At 45.0% G+C, this 17,502-nt stretch overlaps 1 pseudogene; it reads right to left on the reverse strand.

The window, feature by feature from the left end:
• Window positions 1-2,290: 2,290 nt before the first annotated feature.
• LOC131494586 (small ribosomal subunit protein uS2B-like) lies at window positions 2,291-3,884 on the reverse strand (annotated as a pseudogene).
• Between the last annotated feature and the right edge of the window lie 13,618 nt (window positions 3,885-17,502).

A 17,502-nucleotide genomic window follows, 5' to 3' on the forward strand; every position in this document is an offset into this window, starting at 1 on the left:
ACCGGTGGGTTGCCCCCTCAGCTCTGCCTCTTAAGAGTCTCAGAACAGTTACTAAACCTCTTTGGTTTCAGTCTCCTCTACTTTACTATTAGGCTGAATTCGATGGTTTCTAAGGTCCCCTACAAGGCAGACCCACCCTAATTCTCCAGGGTACCATGCCCTGATACCTAATCTGACTTGGTCCCATTTATTTAGAATATAGTGATTCACTCCCAGGCCCAGTAGCTCAGCTAATTAGCTACCACCCATCACATTGCATGGGTATATGAGTAGTTGTCTAGTATATTTACAGATACATCCAAGCCTTGTTTTTGCCTGAAGAGTCAGAGATACCCCCAAATATAGTGACTTTTCATCAGAAAGAGAAAAGAAATTCTAGTAGAGCAAAATAATCACTAAGAATCTATGCCCTAGTCTCCTTTATCTGTGTATTGTTATCATTGTTCTATTTTAGTATTAATGTTAATCTCTTACTGTGGCTAATTTATAAATTAAACTGCATCATAGGTATATATCTATGCATAGGAAAAAACAGGGTATATAGAGGGTTCAACACTATCCATGGTTTCAGGCATCCACTGGGGGTCTTGAAACACATCCCCTGTGGATAAGGGGAGATACTGTGTTATCATTTTCTGCCATGTGCTGAGCACCAACTATGTGCTAGGTCTGTAAACACTGAGTATACTTCATCTCATTTATTTCTCACTAAGACTGTGGAGATAATGATTTCCCCCATTTCAAGGATGGGCAAACTGAGGCTTGGAGAGTTTAGGCTGACTTGCCCAAGGTGCAAAGATTGGTGAGCGGGATAGGTGGGATTCCTAACATAGTCTATTTGGCCCCAAAGTGAGTGTTGTTTACAGACATAGATCAGACATAGTGTTGGCTTCCTTCTCCATTTCCTTTGTTTACAACAATTATCCAAGGTTTGACCACACCTACCATTTTCTCCAGATTGAGCTCACCCAGTGGTCCACCAGTCCAACAACTGACCTTTTCCAGGCACTTCCCGCATCCTACTTATCTCTCCATTCCCTACCCCACCCCCAGACCTAGCTCCCAGCAGGTGTAAAATATATGCTCGCCGGCATGCATCAGTATTCCAAAAACGTCCTCTGCAGTGAATACCATGCTGATGAATTTTGATGAAAGAAGTCTTTTTTAAACATCATTTTAAGATAGAAAAATGGGCATTTGTCATACTGTCCATTATAGACATCATCGGCTAAGCCTCTTTTTTTTTTTTTTTCTGCCCCAATTTTATTATTTTTTTTTTTTATTTTTTTATTTTTATTTTTTTATTTATTTTTGGGACAGAGAGAGACAGAGCATGAACGGGGGAGGGGCAGAGAGAGAGGGAGACACAGAATCGGAAACAGGCTCCAGGCTCCGAGCTGTCAGCACAGAGCCCGACGCGGGGCTCGAACTCACGGACCGCGAGATCGTGACCTGGCTGAAGTCGGCCGCTTAACCGACTGCGCCACCCAGGCGCCCCTGCCCCAATTTTAAAAGTTAAGTTTGATCCGTTGGGATGGCCCATACATTTTGAAGCGATTACTATTGCTGTGATCAGATTACTCCCTGGGCATATACTCAAGCACAGGAGAGTGAAATGTGATTAGTACCCACATTCGCCTGCCACCCACCTGCTTATCAGTGTCTGGATCCATCATGTTAATGAGCACAATCACGACTGATTTGGTCCCTGAGGTTTATTGTATAGACTCTGGAGTCCTGCTGACTCAAATCTTGGTTCCCCCAGATTCCTAGGGAGCTCTGGAATACTGAGAAAAACAAAGGACTGAACAGCAAAGCGAATCCTTGGCTGTCACACACTTCCTTGCCCAGAGACCTGTCACTCTGTCTTCTGGACACCTTTCCTTGGTTAATATTAGGATAGAATTATGGGGCTCAAACAAAGCATCTTATTGATTCATTGTAAGCCAAGAGGACAGTCTCTGGGGTGAGGCCCAGGGCTGCTTCTTGGACTTAAAACTTGGACACTTATCTGCTAATGTTTTGTTTTGTTTCTCTGATATAACGGCAATGTTGAATCAGAAAATGCCTGTAGACTCACATGCCAACACCTACGTTCCAGCTAGCACACAATCACATTTGCATTGTTTTCCCAGTGGACATTTTTGTAGTTAGGATGTTTTCTGTTTAAGGCTTTTAGTAAAGCCCAGACTCAGAGCTGAAGAGAACTCCAATATTCCTATAATTAAGTTTTGTAGTAGTGTTTTTTTTAAGTTTATTTATTTATTTTTAAGAGAGAGAGAGAGAGAGAGAGAGAGCACGCAGGAGAGGGGCAGACAGAGAGAGAGGGAGAGAGTCCCTCGCAGGCTCCATGCTGTCAGTGCAGAGCCCAATGTGGAGCTCCAACTCATGAACCATGACCTGAGCTGAAATCCAGAGTCAGACGCTCAACCCACTGAGCCATCCAGGTGTCCCAAGCTTTGCAGTATTACATCCAGTAGAACTCCCAAAACATCACTCATTCCAGCAGTCAGCCCAGCTTCCAGAACATAACCTGAATCCTCCCTCCTGTCCTCATTGCCAGCACTGCTATCCCAGCCCAGGCCACCATCATCTCTAACCTGGACCACGGTCACTGCTTCCTAAGTGGTGCTTCAGCATTGCCCCCCTGACACACCAGCCAGAATGTTCCTTGAAAGAGATAAACCCGATTGCATCACTCCTTTGTTTAAACCTTCTAGTGGATTCCCACCGCATTTAATTTCTTCTATGTTTTAATTTTTTTAGAGACCTTTGTTTTCCATCAACCTAATTTCCATTTCGTTTGCCCTTGTGAAAGAGCAGCTTAGGACCACTCGGTGGTTGTTCCCACCCATTTGGTGGCCTGAACAGTGGAAGCTGCGGACCAGTCTTTAGGAGGGAACTGCTGGGTGGGCACAAAGGGCACCTGCACGCCTTCAGACCAGCCTGACTTCAGGTTGAGTAGCAGTGAACTCAGCAGCTGAAGCAGTCCATTCACCCTGAAATCCATCCATGATCACAGCCTTTTTGGCAGTGGCCTGCTCTTCCTTTTCAACCCCTTCAGGATCTCTTCAGAGAGGGGGCACGACCTTCTTTATGGGTTCACCGGAAATGGTGCTACGCATGCGCGGAGCTCCCCAGGACAGCACCCACCCCACCAGACCCACCGAGTGAGCTCCCTGGTTGCAAGGGATGGCGATGCCCACGTAGCACAGAGGAGAGTCTGTGTCACACAGAGCAGTGTGTAGGTAGGTTAACATAAGACACCTCTGTGAGAGGCTGGTGGTCAGCCCTGGGCTGAACGACCTCACAGCAGTCTCGGCTCCCAGGAGGCTGCCCGGGTCTGGTTAGTGAAGTTTCCAGGAGCAAAGCGGCCGGCAATAGGAGTGGCTCCAGCAGCAGCAGGAGACTTCAGCCCAGCTCGCTGGCCAGTATTCCCAGATGACCCGATACTGACATCAGCTGGGTTTTCAATGGCAACAATGGCAGGAGCTGCCAGCAGCAGCTTCTCCCAAGCTTCACTTTTCCTTCTGTAGATGTACCGTTCCATTTGAAAGCCAAGGCCCGTGCCACCCAAGTGGGTTCCTGCTGCAAGAGATTTGAGAGCATCCTCCTTTATTTTCAGGACATCAAGAGCTCCGGAGATGGTGAAAGTTCCCCTGAAGTTACAACCTGAATGCAAAACAACGCCGAATGGACTCCTCCCTGGGTAGCGTGGAAAGGGATTCCCACTGCATTTAAACTAAACTCTAATCTTGCCGTGGCCGACAGAGCCCTAGAGGTCCGGCCCCTGCCTCCCTCTCTGACTTCACCTCCTCCTACTCCCCTCCTTGCTCTCTGCCCCAGACTCACAGCCTCTGGCTGTCCCTGCAACACAGCGAATGTGTTCCCCACCAACAGCCTTCGCCCTTGCTCTTCCCTCTGTCTGCAACACACTTGTCCCTGTCCTTACAATAGCTGGCTTCTTCTCGCCCTTCAGGCCCACGCGTCCAACTCCCTGTGACTTCTCCCTGAGCAGTCCTCCTCACCCCCATCAACGCTCCATCCTGGCACCCTGCTTTTCTTCCTTCACAGAACATCCCACTACCTGCGATGATTGTATTTATTGTTTGCTTCATTTTCTAATATCTCTTCCCTCTAGAATGCGGGGTCTTTGTCCTGTCGGGTGATGGACCTTTCTCCAGAATCTAACACAAGATCTTGCGCATACCAGGTGCTCAACACATTTGTGTTGAATGAATGAATGAAAGAAGCTGTTAATTTGTGGTGTGGAAAGGTTTCCTGGAGGAGATGACCTTTGGTCTGATTCTCGAAGCAGGAAGGGGTCTCAGGCCAGGTGCACAGGGCGGCAGAGGATGTGGAACAGGAAAGAGATATGTAATCCATGCCAGGGGGCACCGTGAGCCAGGCTTGTGCTGTGTGCGCTGAGAGCATCCAAGATGAAATGACCCAAGCTGGGCAGAGGGTTGGAGGGAGGCTCCAAGGAGATGTTGCTTGAGTTGAGCCTCGAAGACTGAAGATAGGGCTCACAGACAAAGACAAGGAAGAGGCATTTTGGGCAGCATAAGCGTCCTGGACCAGGCAGAGTATGGAAGAGAATGGTGAGAAGGTGCCTTGCCTGCTAAGGAATCGGGATTTTTCCCCGAGACTATAGAAAATAGAATGCTGTTTTCACCATCCCATGGAAAGTTAAACAAATAAACACTATCACTGAACAATAAGCAACGGGACTCTGGCAAGAACCACAAAGATGAGTTAGGAAGGCTTGAATAGATCTGATTTAAGCACACATTCAAATGATTATATATGCACGTCCAAAACATATTGTTTTTATAACATTCGTTTGTTCGAATGGCTTCATGCATGACCAGATGTGCATGCTCTGACAGGCTTCTCTAACTGCGGTGAAGGATCAGATATTTAAATTTCTAATCTATCGTACTCAATACTTTTGTAAAATACAGCAAAAATGGCATGAATGTCAAATTGCAGTGAATGTTCCTGAACGCTTCTGCTCAGTTTCTGTATTTCCTCCTGGCCTGGTCAGAAGCCCGTGGTGAGCCAGCTCTGATCCATGGACCACACGGCCAGTTAACACTTCCACAGATTGAGGAATGTCACGTTGGGCACATTTTGGCTTAGAATTCAGCACACACCCTCTAGACCCACCAAAAATAACAAAAAGAATGTCTTGAATTTATAGATCCAATTTTATGAATGTTTGTGTTTCATTCAGACATGTTCATGTTCAAGTGCCCCCGATGGATCTTCGTTGTACATACAAGGGTCACGTTATTCAATCTTAGTGTTTATTTTGCACAGGATGGTGAAAGTGGCCCAGGCTGTGGATACATGTGATAATTCAGGTTTTACTAGATCAGATTTTACTAGACAGAAATTCTATGAGCTTCAGTATCGTCCTCTGGAAAAAAAAATGTGAGAAATAACACTTTCATTTCAGAGTTGCTTCGCAGATTAACTAACGTATGCGAAGCGCCGGGCACATAGTAGGTGCTCAGTAAATGTTGGGCCCTTTACCTGATTCATTTCATTCCTTGTCGTACCTTTAGCCATGGGCTGGAGGAAAAGAGTGGTGCTGTCTCATCTGATAGCCTTTAGTTATAAGAATTGTTGGAGTCTGTCCTCAGACTGTTTGTGCTACACCCACCGCCACAAATCCTTCATCCTAAGCAATTACAAGCAAACGCCTTGTTTGCAGCAGAGCCAACCCTGTCTGCTCCCAATGCAGTTGGGGTGATGATAGCTCTGGAACCTCATAAAGCTATCCTGTTCAGGTTGTCCTCGAGCACTTTGAACTGAGCTGGCTGTAGAAGAGAGCTCCCTTGGGCTTTTTCCCTTCCTTTGAGCTTGCATTAATTACTCCTTGAGCTGAGTTTATAGACCAGAGCCAGATGTGTAAGATCAAAGGGAAACTGGGCCTCGGGAAAGGAAACGGAAATTGCCCCAAATGCCCTCAGGCGACATGAATGGCAATGACTTGACAAGCAGGGCCTCACGGGGGCTTTGGCAGCATCTGGGCAGACTCTCTTCGGATTGCCCGAGAGGACTGAGGGCTTGCCAGACCAACACTGGCTGACAAAATCCACCCTGCATGAAATATGTGCTTCCTGGCTGCCTTACCAGTCTAGGCGGAAGGTATGGGAATTATGGAACCACCATGAAAACAGTCTTTGGCTCTGAACAGCGACCAAGAGCATCTCTGAACCCCAGCCCTCCTCCCCTTCTCCATACCCTGCCAAGCCCTGCCCTGGCAGGTTTGAGGGGGGGCCCTGGCAGCTGCTAAAGGGCCCCCTGGGATTGTTCGGCTTCTCTCTGCTCCATGCTGGTCCCCGCCTGCTCTGTTCTTTTTTCCCTGACTCTCCCTCACGATGAAATGGGCTGTCCTTGCAGTACTTCCCGAGGTACTGACAAAAGCCACCAAGAAAGAGTCCAACACATCCTGGGTCTAATCTCAGCTCCTCCTCTTACTAGCCCTGTAACCCCAAGTCTCATCTTTCTCACTTACAAATGATGCCTGTGACAATGATAACTGTCTCATGAAGTTGTGCAATTGATCGATAATGTGTTATAGCGCTTAGCGCCGTGCTTGGCACAGAGTGGATATTCAGTAGATACTCTTATGGTTGTTGTTATTGTTATTACTAACAAGCAGTCGGCATGCCTGTTCCCAGACCATCAAAGGTATATTAGTTTCCCAGGGCTGCTAGAACAAACCACCATAAACTGGATGGCTTAGTACCATAAACTGGATGCCTTAGTACTATAAGAATGTATTCTAGAGACCAGAAATCTGAAATCAAGGTGTCAGCAGGGCCCTGCTCCCTCTGAAGGCTCCAGGGAAGAATCTCTTCCTTGCCTCTTCTGGCTTCTCATGGCTGTTGCCATTCCTTGGTGTTCCCCGGCTTCTGGCCACATCATTCCAATCTCCATCTTCACATTGCCTCCCCTGTGTGTCCCTATCCTCTTCTTTTCTCTGTCTTATTTTCCTTTGCCACTTTCTTCTGAGGACACTTGTGAAGGCACTCAGAACCCACCCAGATAATTCCATCTTATCTGTTACCATATAAGGTAATATGCACTCTTTTGCCATACAGGTAATATTCACAGGTTCTGGGGATTGGGACCTTATTGGAGGTCCTATACCTTATTGAAGACCACCATTAAACCCACTACAGAAGACATTCCCTAGGAAAATGGGCTTGGGAAGGAAGGCTTCTACTTGTTTCATGCTCAAGAGTCTCAAATCCTCACGGCATTTAGTTATCATCTGCAAAACTCTCTTTGCTGTCTTTCTAGGAACCCATTCATGACCATACCAGATCCTAACACAGCCACTAGGTCCCTGGAACCATGATATATACACTGCCTGGTGGTGAGTTTATAGGATGGTGGAATAAGACAGAATAGGCTATAGTGACTAGAAATATGTAACTGGAACAAAGGAACTCTTAAGAGGGAAAGAACATCAAATTTTGGCTCACATTATACTTAACAGTGGGGTTGCTGTAGATGGGCCAAGCCTGGGGTCATTTGAAAACTTTTTACTATGTGGGTGATACTTACTGATATTTATCATCTCAGAGATCAAAAATTGAAACATTAAAAATGTTTATTAATTCATTTAAACAAGCCATGACATATTAACGCAAGTCATATTTTTATGTAAAAAATGTATGTTCCCCCAAACCAAATAACTTAGTGAGAAGGGTGGGACTGTTTGGTATTTTTGTAAATTTCTTTAGTGTCTGGGTTAGAGAGTACCTCTGGATTCTCATCTGTGCCTCTGCATTCAGTCCTGTGTGATATACTGGTTTGACTGGAGTCTGGGAAGAAAATTCTGCCTCACTGGGATACACAGTTTGAAAAGGGGGAGCAGGGGAGAGGCAGAATTTAATAGCCTTTCCAGGTAACTATGGGTGGGTATTCTTCTCTGATACCTCACCCAATTTGGCTAGTGATAAATTCTTCAAGATTAATGACAATTTGGAACCTGAGATGTCAATGGGCTTTTTGAACTCGGTTCCGCTAACGTCCGTTAAGCTATCTCACACTTTAAATGAGTGTTTTACCCATGTATGGATTTTGTGCCATCGTGCATTGATCTTTTGGAAAATGTTGGTTCACTGAGCTGGGCAAGTGTTCTCAATGTTAATCTGGCTCATGGTGCCAGAGAAAGGAGTTTCAAAATTCTGATTTTCACTTAAAAATGTGAATTTTGCCACTGCCATAAATTCTGCCAGTAAGGTTTTTTTGAAGTGCCAGATTTGTTTCATTCATTTTTGAGAAACAATTTGTTAAATACCCAAGGCTGAATAACCGTCTTTTGTCAGTCAGTTATTACTATTTTTTTGTTAAGCAAAAATGGCGTTCCTTGAAAACGGTGGCCAAGTTCAGGTCCTATCTCAAACAACAGCCTGATTTCTTTCCCCCTGGATAACCAGGCACTTTGGTGTGCAGGAGAAGCATTTTAGGTGCTCTATACTTTCCATTTCACTGCATGGAATATTCCAAAGAGATGTACTCAAAGTCAAGGTTTAATACAATTAATACTTTTTTACTGCCTCATCATGGCCATTCTTAAGTGAAACAGACGATTTTTTGCAGCTAGTACATGAGGTAAAGGACAACGGCACCGACCCCCAGAGCAGTTTGTACCCAAGACCTTGGTTTGCACCAAGGTGCCACATTTTCACCCACATTGCTTTTACCTCACCAGTGCAAATGTCAACACCATAAAAATAAATAAAACTGGCGGAAAGGCAAATAACATCTTAGTGTTTTTGTGCAAGCAGGTTTGACATCATGTATTCCCTGAAAGGGTTTCAGATTCCCCATGGATCCATGCACCACACTTTCAGAAGCTCCCTTCTAAGACGCCTTCTAGTTCTGGGAATCCATGACCCTTACCCAACACCAAATTTCTCAGACGACTTTATCTAAACCTGTCATCACAGTTGGTGTCACAAGAGAGAAGAGTAGCCCCACATTCCTGTTACACTTCATTCCACTTAGATTCTGAATCAAGAGATGTGAGGTATGGTTGGAGGTGGGCAGGGGGGTATAATTCACATGCGAGCATCCAGTTGAGTCCACTGGACAGCGTCCTGTGTCCCCTCTGGGTGATAGAATATGAAGGAAGTGGCCTATTTCAGGGTTCCCATAGAGTGTCTAAGACCCTTTAAGTCCTTCCTGGGCACAGTGTTCAGGAAACCTTTTCCTTTCTGCAAAGCTGTTTATCTCTTTCCCCAATTAATTCCCCCTGACATCTAACATTAGACATTAAACAGTGATTTCTGGTCTAGGTCAGCCACTCTACAACTATTTATAATCCTGCAGGAAATCATTACTCTTTGCATTTCAAGATGAATGATTGAAAAAAAAATTATGGCAGGTCATGGAAACAGAATTTCAAAGGGTGGTTTGGGGACAGAGTGACCTGGTAAATAATTATTTTCTCTTGTCCCTAGCTCTCTAACCGCACGGAAGCCTTTATCACTGTCTTCCTGATGAGTGGCTTTTAGGAATTAGCTGGGATTCAGAGAATTGGGGAAGCGGGACGGCAATGAGATTTGCATCAAGGCACAAGGTTTTCAGGGTATTAATAAATCTAAATGTGTCCTATGAGGACAGGCAATGTGGCTGCGGAACACAGGGGGATATTTAGAAGTCTGCAAAGAATCTCTGAAATAAATGTCAGTGTAGAGACCGTTTGGGGTTTGGTAGCAGGGTGAAATTGACGAGATTTCAGCATAGTAAATACAATTGATCTCAGCCCTTCTCCTCTGGAGCCGTCAGGGGGCATTCTCTGTGACCTTGAGGATTTTGTCAAATCGCTGCAAAAGAGCTAAAAAGGTCTCTCAAAGAAAACTGTGTAACAAGTCACTGTGCTGGCTGAGAATTTCTACGTCCCCATTCTCCCTGTCACTTAGTCTCTTCTCTAGTTAACAAATATCATGGTTTTCACATCTACCCTCTGCCTAACTCTGAGCAGGGCACTGGGGAGAATATGAAAATTATTAACATCAAACCCTTTACTTCAAGGTTTCTAATTATTTGAAGGAAATAAGAATTATGCACAAAAAAATGATAAAAACAATATGTGAAGTAATGAAAAGCGTGGCTCTTCCACTTCCTAAATGTGTGACATTAGATAAGCCTTCTGAACTTCAGTTTTCTTGTCTGTAATGTGGAGATGATCCTAGCACATCCCGCACGGGGCTGTTTTGGACATTAAATGAAATGACATGTGTAAATAGCCTGGTACAGAGCCCATACTTAGCATTACAAATATTTGAGTCAATTATAAGAACTACCATTTTGGAGTGACTTTCCCTCCGAACAATAACCAGGGAGCCTTATTCCCTTTACAAATTATGGAACCTAAAGCTCAAGAAAATAAAATAACTCATTATACCATGATACCCTTCAGAGGAGAATTATTTCAAAAGAGTCGAAGGGACAGACATTGAAAAGATATGGGTCATTGATAGTTGTAGTAGCTGTTCTCCAAAATGGCCCCCAAGGGAACCATTGTATTTGTGTCCTTGTATAGGCCCCTCACTCAGTGAATGGTTCCTGTTCCACAATAAATGTGGCGTAAGTGATGTTACATGATGTCAGAGGTGGGTTAAAGGAGCCCAGTAGCTTCCACTTGGCTCCTTTGGGATGTTTGCTTGCTCTGTAGATGCTCCATTTTGGAGCTCAGCCTCCATGTTGCTAGGTGCCTAAGCCCAAGCTGCTGCCCCAGCCAAACTTACAGCCAACAACCCACACCAGCTGATAGTCTTGTGAATGCACCACTCTGAACTCTATCCAAAGTCAAGCCTTAAGAAAACTACAACCCAGATGATATTTGACTACGACTGCCTTTGAGAAATCCAAGTGAGAACTGCCCAGCCAACGGGGGTGGGGCAGGGAACATTTCACCTAGTATGTGGAAAGATACAGGGAATCTTTCCCTCAACCTAACAATAAGAAATAACTAGATGATCCGAACAATCATAAGTTTTCTGGAGCATGTCAAAGAGCTAAAGTTACAAGGCAACTAGGTTAACTCAACTCCAAAGGTCGACAAGCCACTCCAAGAAGAGATATCAGCTATAAAGGACCTACTACACACCAGGAACTTGGAATATTTTTTATATTATTTATCTCCAATTCATACAAAACTAAAAGTTAGATATTACTGCCCCATTTTGCACATGGGAAAGCCAAGGTCAAGTGCAGAGTAGTGGTTACATCATAGGCTCTGCCGTCAGACTACTTCAGTTTGATTCCCAGGTCTGTGACTTACACACTCTGTGACTGTGGGCAAATCTCTGTGCCTCGGTCATCCCTTTTATAAGATGGGGATAATAATGGTACTTTTAATAAATGAGAGAGTGAAAGTATGACATTTGGCAATGTAAGCCCTTAATGAATATGGCCAGTCATTGTTAAGTTACTTGACCCAAACCACACAGTGAGAATGTCTGACTCCAAAGTTGCATTCTCTCCAAAGAAATATTGTTTGTGGTTGTGAAAATTATTTTTGTGGAATATTAATAAATGTAAATAACATAAGTTCAATAGAACTAATATGAACTCAATTAGATCTTCCTCACTTGCCATGATTCTCTTGAGGCAGCATAGCCAGGGATGACCAGATGTTTGTTGAACGTCTTTCTTAGGTTCCCACCCTCCTCCCCTTTTTTGTAGTCCCAGTTCATTGAGACTTCCGCTTTGATGAATCTCATTCCATTATGTTACACTTAGGTAACTAAGGATCTTCAAAGTATTATATATATATTGTATTTGCTGTGTAAATGTAAGAATATCAAAGTGAAATAAGTCTCCTGGATAAGTTTATAAATCAATCTCTCTGGGCTCATTGTGTCGTATAGGTTATCAAAGAGATAAAAAGACATCAATGGATGAATGGATAAGTAAAATGTGGGTGTATACACAATAGAATATTATTCAATCTTAAAAAGGAAGGAAATTCTGGCACGTGTTACAACATGGATGAACCTTGAAGATATTATGGACACTGCTAAGTGAAATAAACCAGTCACTAAAAGACAAATGTTGTATGATTCCCCTTAACGAGGTACTTAGAGTTGTCAAACTTATAGAGACAGATAAGAGTGGTGAGTGCCAGGGGCGGGGGGAGGAGAACAAGGAAAGTTAGTGTTTAATAGGTACACACTTTCAGTTGTGCAGGATAAAAACAGTTATGGGAATAGACAGTTGTGAACTACCAACCCCTAAGATACATTCCCGAGCTAGTTTCGGGTTAACTAGTTTCAGTGCCACTGAACTGTGCACTTCAACGTAGTTTAAATGGTAAATTTTATGTTCGTCATATTTTATCACAGTGAAAAGGGTTTTCAAAGAAGGAGAATATACGAAAATTTGGAGGAGACTAAAGACATGATAACAATAATGTAACATAAAATATTTGTGAATTTCTTGTTCTGAGTCATGCTTGGAATGGATCATGTGTGAGTCCAACATCCTGGTAGACAGTAAGAGAAAATAAAATCTAAACTCGGGGCACCTGGGTGGCTCAACTGACTGAGTGTACGACTCTTGATTTCAGCTCAGGTCAAGATCTCACAGTTCGTGAGTTCAAATTCCACATCAAGCTCTGGGCTGACAGCTCAGAGTCTGCTTGGGATTCTCTCTCTCTCTCTCTCTCTCTCTCTTTCTGCCTCCCCCTGCTCGCACTCTGTCTCTCTGTCAAAATAAATAAACTTAAAATAAAATAAAATAAAATCTAAATTCCTCAAGTTTCATTTCTGTCAATGCTACGAGGCCATACCTATTGAAGGATGGACTCCAGGAATTGTAACACCTGTCACTGAGGGCTAGAAAAGAAACAAGATAATCAGTTGTCAAGGATATTATAGATGGAGTCATTTCTAAGGGACAAAATCTAAGCTTCCTAAACAGAGGACGCAAACGGGGAGTGGTCAGCTGCAATCGAAGCTCATTGAAGGTCTCTGTGTGGCCAGCATTGAACCGGGCATTGCTGGGAAACACAAACTATAAGGTAGTATTCTTTACTGAAGGAGCCAAGATCAAGTCGGAAGACAAACCAGTATTGTGCAATCAGAACCCGTTCAATGCTAAGTTGTGTGGACTCGCCATATACATTCCACGAGAGGTCAGGATGTGTGGAGGCCTTGTACTGTACCAAGTTGGCTACACTGGAACTGTGTTTCCCAGAATTCCCTTCCCTGCATGGTTCTGAGTTAGCATTGGTCACAGAAAGAATCTGCAATATTTGAAAGCAGTCATTATGCTCTGAGGGTCCTAGTGGACCAGCACTGCATGCTGGTGCCTCTAATGAACGTGGCTGGTCTGTGGGCTCTCGTTGTTGGTGGGGGAGGCAGTCGGCCTGCAGCTCTTCAGGCCCCACCGGATGGCCTCCTCTGGCGTCTCTGAGTCTGGAACAGGAGCTTGTGTGACTCTGTAACAAAGGGCACCAGCTTCTGGAGGCGTTGCCCTCATCATCCAAATTAGAGGCAGCAAGAGAAAGATGGGGGTTTCAACCCCTCCTTGTGGGTTCCAATTTGCCTTTATGGGTTCTGGTTTGTCACTGGGTGCCCCAGATGGTCCTCACTCTTCTCCAGTTCACATTCATCTTTTGTCCCTAACTGCTGGCCTTGCTGACCTACAGAAACTCCAAGCCCAGCACCAGGAGTAGAAGCGAGTCTTACATAGTTTTCTTCATCACCTCCCACAACTGCCCAAGGTCTAATGTCTCTGGGGCATCCCTGACTCCATACGACCCATAGTGTCTCTGCTGGCCTAGTAGAACCGTCACTGCTAAGAGCATGGAACAGAATAATCGGGCAAGAGAAGGTATATGTGAGCTCAGCCTTAAAAGCTTAGAGTTTTAAATCATTAACGTGCCAGCCACTTTCTAATGCTACTTTCCAAACATCACTCGTTCATGCCTCAAGTGTTCGGTCACAGGCCTGTGTGATTTCCAGCTCAGTACATACCAACCCCTAAGGTACATTCCTGAGCTAGTTTCGGGTTAACTTCTTTTTCGGTGTGCCTGATGCCCACAGCTTTATGATGGATACACACTAGCAAAGGCTATAAAACCCGAGAGATAAGCAGGGGAAGGTTTAAAGCAATTACATTCATAGAGTTTAATACAATCATCAGGATGATATCTGGGCTTTGGAGTGGAGGACTGAGAATGCATTCTGGCTCCACACTTTCTAATCACTGGGCTTTAGCCAAGTTGCTTAACTTTACCGAGCCTCAGTTTCCTCATCTGTCAAATAGGAGGATAACCCCTTCCTTATCAGTTTTCTGTGACGATAAAATAAAAACATGTGTATAAAATGCTTACTATAGTGTTTTTAAGTGCTTTGTAGTATACCAAATCATTGTATGTGTACACATGTGTGCGTGCATGTGGGTGCCCCCCGCCCACACACACACAAACTCACTATCAGGATCAAAGGGCTCCATTATTTTGGTCATTGTGCCTTATCTCCAGTAACTGGGATGCTTGTCTATAACAAGTAAGTGGATGGATGGATGGATGGATGGATGGACGGATTGATGAATGGACAGTGATGTTTGCTTTGCTAAGGATCTCCAGAATAGAAGGGCCACTGGGAAAGAAATGGACCTGAACATCATGACTTTGAAACAGATGTTAAATCAAGGACATGCCTACAAGAGAAATCACTCAAGATTGCCACAGCATCAGCCTCTGCCAGGTTTTGTCCTTGCTTCCCCAGGGTCTGTTCTTCAAGCACCATGCTGTTCTGGGTTTCTCTCACAGACTCTTACAGCCCTTAAATCCCTTTTATGACCATAATGTCATTAGATCTGTGCAACAGCCCACTAAGGCAGGAAACATGAAAATTAGTGTCTCCATCTTTCCATCAACAAAAGGAGTTTTAGAGAGGCTTGAGCTGCCTGTTCTGATATCTAACCAAGGGCTGGTTCCATCACGAGCCATGGCTGGACCAATGTCACTGAGCAGAGATGCAAAGCAGAACCACAACTGCCATGAGAAAAGCTGCTTTTCCTTTACAGCAAAATTATGGAGAATGTACCTTGGTCTTGCATAATGAAGGTGACACTTCTGCAGGGGATCCACAGCTCCAGTTCTAGGCCTGCTTTTACTAGCCGCCATTTGGCATGGAGAAGGGGAGATACTTGGACCTCACAGTCAAATAGATCAGAGTTTGAGTCCCAGCTCTGCCACTGTCTGTAGAACTGTAGGCAAGTTACTTAATCTCCTTGAGTGACAATGTTCCAATCTACAAAATTGAGATAATATCCAGTCTTGAGGCTTAAGTGAGATAACCTAGCAAAGTGGCTAGAATCTAGCCGAGGTTCAATCAATGATAATCCCCTATTCTCCCTTCTCTACACACTTCCTCCACAGTGGAGTAAAGAAAAGCATAGCACAATAGTTAAGAGCATGGGCTATGGAGCCAGCCCACCTGGGTTTAGATTCGAGCCCTGCCATCTATTGGCTGTGTGACCTTGGGAAAATTACTTAACCTCTCTGTGCCTCCGTTTGCTCTTCTGCACAATGAAGATAGTAATAGTACCTACCTCTTAGGGTTGTTATGAAGGTTAAGATAGCTAATATCTGTAAAGTGCTTAGAATACATACTGACATACATAGGTGTTACATATGTTTTCTTTTTTAAATAAAAAATAATCATCTTTGTGGGACTTTTATGGAAAGGACAGCTGTGAAAATATCTTTTTTAATTCAGGAGACTCAGACAAAGGGAGCGAAATGCGAAAACATCTCCCTGAAGCATCGCAATGCATTTTGAGCCCTTACAATCTCACAGGCACTTATAAGGCACAAAATGATGACATCTGAGTCATCCAGTCAGGAAACACGTGTCGCATGCTGACTGTGTGCCCGGCACTTTGCTAAGCACTCTAGATACGACAGTGGACAACACAACCAGGCCCGCCGTCTTCGCGGAGTTACCATCGTGGGGAGGGGAAGTGGAAATTTTAGGGGAAAAAAAAAAACCAATAAGATAATTACAGCTCGTATTTAAGGGCTTGAAGGAAAGACAGGCCGTGTACTGTGATCAAGGACAATGGCAGGAAGGGGATGCTTAGAGGGAGGAAGTCAAGGAAGGCTTCTCCAAGGAGGCGTCAGGTGAGCTGAGACGGAAGGGCTGCGAAGGTTCTGCTCACAGGGCTCAAATCAACTCATTCTAGTGGGGCACCTGGCAGGAGCATCACCACAGAGATCCTCATGGCGCTACCTCCCAGGATTGTTCTGAGGAATAAATATAATGAGGTGTGAGAAACACCTGGCACAGGGCCTGGTACACAGTCAGTGCTGAGCACCCTTGCTGTCCCCCGGTAAGTGCGTCACTTTGGAGGAGCAGGGCTTCTGCGTAGTCAGACGGGGCGCTCTTCTGGGCCATCTCTGCCTCCCAGAGCAGCCTCCATTCAGGAGTTAATTCCCTCAGATCAACACACCTTTAGTAAGTGAATTTATTTATGAGGCACGTTAAAGGTACGGTTATGATAAAAGATACAAGTAGAATCCTAACCCTGCTCTGCAGGGACTTAGGGACTAAAAGAGGAAGTGAATACCTACAAACGCACAAGCAGGGAGCCCAGTGCTAGAGGGGGTAACACGGGTCCACCGCAGAGCTCGTGATGGGGTGGCCCACAGATCCTCCCCAGAGAAGAAATGGAACACAGGGTCAGGGGAAGTCTGGCTACCTGGGGAGGGGGGCTCTAGGCATCCAATGAGCTTTCGGTTTGGCAGCGTGCTGAATCGGTGAACGGTGAACGTAACACCTGCCTGGCTCGTAACACAAGGCTCATGGGCAAGCCCCAGGGCAGGGGTGTGAGCTGAAGGAAGAGGGGTCCGGACACTCAAGATGGGCAACAGCCATGCCACAGGCTCTGGGGGAGGAGGGGTAACAAAGGCACCACCACTCGTGCTCTGCCCAGGAGGCAACCTCAGTCCCAAGGCACCAAATGCATTCCAGCCTCCATTCCTCTGCTGACCAGTCCCGGCCCCGAGTTCCCATCTTGTTTATGACTTCCGGATTCAGTGCCCCGCTCCAGAGTTTGGTTCTGTTTCCCTGCATATTACAGCCCATGGCCGTCACCCCCACCCGCTCCACAAACGGTTACAACGTGTGTCTGCAGGACTCAGCTCCTTCTTCAACCAGACCATAATGTATTAAGCTCTTGTTGCATACAGAACTCGGTGCTAAGTGCTGGAGGTAGAACTTTCACAGTATACAAGGTGCCAGGAGATCCAGGCGGACATATCCCCTCAACACAAGGTAGGTTTGAGCCGGCGCTGAGAGAGACCCACATACAGGGAACAGGGCCCTGGCAAAAGACAAGATTTCACACTTATCATGCCTCCTATCTTCCCACACTACGTGGCAGAGTTCTTCATTCATTCACTTGTTTGTTGAAACAAATACGTACCAAGGACACTATTCCAGGTGATTAAGACAC

Source organism: Neofelis nebulosa, chromosome 14 (genome assembly GCF_028018385.1).
Source record: "Neofelis nebulosa isolate mNeoNeb1 chromosome 14, mNeoNeb1.pri, whole genome shotgun sequence".
Lineage (NCBI taxonomy): Eukaryota > Metazoa > Chordata > Mammalia > Carnivora > Felidae > Neofelis > Neofelis nebulosa.